We start from the raw sequence: 4,462 nt of genomic DNA on the forward strand, positions 1-4,462 counted from the left end.
TCTCATAAACAGTTGTGTCACTATTGAACCTAAGCACAGGTGGCCTAGCAGATTGGTATTTTAGCATGCAGGGTCCATTGCTGGATAAGACCACTGATGCCTTTTCTTTCTAGCAGCCAGCATCCACAAGTACCCAAACCAGGGTCTGTCTCCAGTGTTTGCCTATCATAGTCATCATTTTCAGTAAACTAACTCTCTCCTCCTTATCAGTTTGAATCTGACATTTCTATGTTCAGTCATTCTTTAATTATGCTTGTTTTAGCTTCAGGCAGAAATAATACATTACTTTACATGTCTGGTGCATTCGTGGGTGTCCATGAGTTACCCATGTTCTGAACCGATAGTATTGTTTTGTTATACTTACACACACACACACATACACACACACACACACACACACACTATACTATCACGGTAAAAAAAACTGAATTACACTGAATTTGTGTTCATTGTATCTAGTATAGTTTTATACAGATAAGAGCTACATTGTGTATTTACTTTAAAAAAAATGGTAGTTTCCCCTGATAAACCATTATGTTTTTCTAGACATAGGATTTTTAACTGTAAAGTTGAAAGTGCTTCAGGGCACACTGCTTCTCTTTTATTCTGTCATCACACAGATATCGTTAACGTCAGTGTCTCCTAACTGCACACTAAAGTGGAAAACGTGTCTGACTATACTTACTAGTAATGTTTCACATTCTATAGGTGGCTTAAAATAAAAGGTATCTTTAACTACAGGTTATCCACACAAGCTTTAAAGATATATACAACCCAGGTTTACATTCTCACCCTGGTATTTATAGATTGTTGAACATAAGCCAGCTTAACAAACAAGATTCCATTTGTTATTTACCTTGTAATGTTTTCTGTAGAATTAAGTTAATATCTGTAGAATGAGTCTAACAGCACTTAATCTGTAAAGATCATGGGAAATTGAGACAATAAGGTGTATGAATTTGAGGCTAGCCAGGGCTATACAGCAACTCCAAGCCAACTTGACCTACATAGTGAAACTGTCTCCAAACAAAGGGGCTGAGATGTCATTCTCTTTGTACAGCAGTCACCTAGCATGCACAGATATTGGATTTGATCCCCATCATGTCAAGAAAAGGAAAAGAATATTAAACATAATTACAAATGGTAGTTACTATATATTAATTTTCATTATATGCATGGATAGAGAATGCTTTGGCAGATTCAGTTTATTTCCATTTCTTTTTATAGAGCGTTCTTTCAACACTTGTGTATATAAGAACATTTTCTTCAATATAAATAGCTTCTCAGATTGCTTTCACATCAAGATAGCTGAGAACTCTGAAAGATAACTTTCATTATTACAGCATAAAGGGTTCTCATTTTAGTTACTACCACATTGGAAAAGAATTTGATTCCTCACAATCCCTCTGCATATACCCACTCTGTTTATTAGTTTGGGAATATATTCAAGATTCTAGCTAGCTTGTTTAAGTTTGAAGGAGATCTTGAAACCAAATATATGGTAGACGTTTTACTTTAATGAAATTTCTCTTACACTGGGCCTACTCACACCCTTTTTTTCAGACTGCTTCCACAGCAATACGTGAATGTCTATGCTTCAGAGAAAGTAAGTGTAAGGGCCTTCTGTAATAACTCTAAAATATACTTCATAACTTAAATACTCATCTCTATACCAACATTAGGAACACACTTTTAAACAGTTAATAAATTGAAGAAGAAATGAACACTATTTTTAAAACTAACGCTCTAAGAAGAGATTGTTTTAAAAACTTCCATTCATATTGTGAATGATTGCAATGTAAGAAATAATACATATTTGAGATTCTATTGTGCCAATTATCCTGAATTCATCATTGTACATTGTATATAAGCATTACTCTGTCATGATTGACCATTTAAAAATCTGTGAATTAAATTTTAAAGATAGCTTTTATGTTAAAATTACTTTTCCATAACTATTACTACAATTCTTTTTGGAATTCAGAAATATTGGAAGGTTTAAAATTTTAAAATCACAAGACACATCTGCCTTAGTATATTGGAGAACACCTTGCACTGAACAATTAAAATGTAAATAAAAAAGAATTGCAAATTAACTATCATTCCTGTGATCTTGAATATACAACATGTAGTAAGGTTAAGATAACAAAAAAAAAATCCCATAAAAGATTAATTGATCAGTAGAATACCAATCTCCAGTATATCTGGTTTGGATAAACACCCACTTTTCAAGTTTTGCTGGAAAATCACCTGGTTTTAGGACCACCCCAAGGAAGATGGTTCACCTTAAGTCATGCAGAAAATGGGAAAAATACCTAGAGTTAATGAGATGGTGAAATTTTCCTGCCTGGAACCCTGCCTCCTAGTACAGTTCTCATGGATCAAGTCACTAGCAGATGTGTCTTTCATGAATTTTGCCCATATTTCTGATTTCTTAAGAAAAATATCTCTTCTTTTCTTCTTTGTACTTCCTATTAACTATGCTTTCCTAACATTTTTGGCCTGCCCCAACATATTAAACTTCTTTACTTACTCTCCAAAGCCCTCTTCTCCTCCCAGTAGTGTGGCTACTAGTTCACAACATGGTGTCTGTCTGACCTCCATGCTGGATCTAAATCAGCAAGGCTTTATGGCTTTTTCTGTCTTCTCCACTCTCCTCCTCAAGACAGATGCTGAGATTCACAGATTACCTTCCCAGATGATTTTTCTTTAAATTGCAATAAAATTATCCTAAAACTTCCATTTGATTCCATTCTTAAATTATTTAATGAATGATACTAAAAATCCTCTAGGGGAACACTATTTCTACCCTGTATCAGTAACTTTAGCATTCTAATGATGTTGTGAAAAAGTTGCTTTAGATGTTATAAATAAGTCTAAAATACATGTTCAAAGTAGTATATAAAGTATGTGATAAAATTGGGACATGAATGCCAAATGTATACCATTAGGCTCTTCCATTAACCCTTGATGATCATCAAATATATTCCTCCCTGGTTGGATTATCACTTTATTTCCATTTCATTATATTAAAAAAATTATTATCTAAAATATGATATGCAAACAAAATCTTAAAAAAACTTGTATAGTGATAATATTGGTATATACCGTATGATTAAAGTTGGAGTTATTGCTCATAATTTTCATAAATGTGTCATTTATTCTAAAAACTCCACAGGCTATTATAGAATCTCATATTTTATCAATATCTGTGTACAGAGTTGACAATATTCCTAAGAATTTAAATGAAACATTTGTACCTTCTGATGAAAGTTATTCAGACCTTAGAGTGATATTGATTGGTTATGTCTTTTACGATTGTATTTTTTTTTTCTGCTGCTCATTCTGTTTACTCACATTTGTGAATAACCTCCACTTGGCAGGAGCAATCCAAAGAACAGTTCAAAGGGCTGAGATTATATCAAATTTAGATAGATGTCTTTCCCCAACTAGAAACTCTCTGGCATCTACTTCTCTGAACACCAAGTCCTTGCTAGTGTTTCAAGGAGACTTGAGTTAAAGGTAAAGATACCTATGGGTGGTTAACATCTTTACCTTCAACTCTGCTTCCTTTTTCGTCTCTGAGTGTCTTCTTTTCTCAGTAGAATTTTGTGTACAGCAACTACTAAGAAAACTGTTGACAGAATCCATTAAAAGTTAATGACAGGAAGGTTATTAATTAAAACAAGCATGTTTTCAAACATGCTATTTTCTAACAAAAATACTGAAATGAGAAGAGAATGAAAACAGAAGAAAACACAGGAAAGGAAAGGAAAAAAGGTAAGAGAGAAAAGGGAAAAGAAAGCAAAAGAAAAAGATCAAGAGTTGTAGAAGATCAGCTGTCTAAAATGCACCTATTTCTTCGTGACACTTTCTTGTTTAAAACAAATCCTGAAGCCTCTGTTTCAAGATTTGATGTCATTGGAAATAATTATTGTCTATTGATTCATCAAAGGCAATATAACAAACACATAATAACTGTACTAAAATTGTTTAACTGAAAGAAAAGAATACAGGGTCACTATCATTTACTGTCTGAAGGAGTACATGAAGAATTAGAGACAGTATTAAGTACTAAAGATACTGCTTTTGTCAAGTACAACATCTTAAGAATACTATCTATTGCAAATAGAGCAATTTTGATTTTATTTTCATTTTGCAAGAAATAAAACTCAGGGCCTTGTGCATATTCAGCAGTCACTACTACTTAGCTACATCCCCAGCCCCAATTTTGATGGTTTCTTTGTGTTGTTGAACGTCTCTTCTCAGTATGTCCTAAGGCCTTAAAACTTTTAATAAAGGGAGTCCCAGATCATTTAATGTGCTTTAGTAAAATTTGCACCAAGTACAAGATATTATGGTAGCATATATGAAGGCATGAACAACTCTAAAATGGACTTTGCTTCTTTCACTTACACATATATATATATATGAAGACAGAGACTAGACTATGTACCAATTC

Source organism: Nannospalax galili, unplaced genomic scaffold (genome assembly GCF_000622305.1).
Source record: "Nannospalax galili isolate Female #2095 unplaced genomic scaffold, S.galili_v1.0 scaffold433, whole genome shotgun sequence".
Taxonomy (NCBI): domain Eukaryota; kingdom Metazoa; phylum Chordata; class Mammalia; order Rodentia; family Spalacidae; genus Nannospalax; species Nannospalax galili.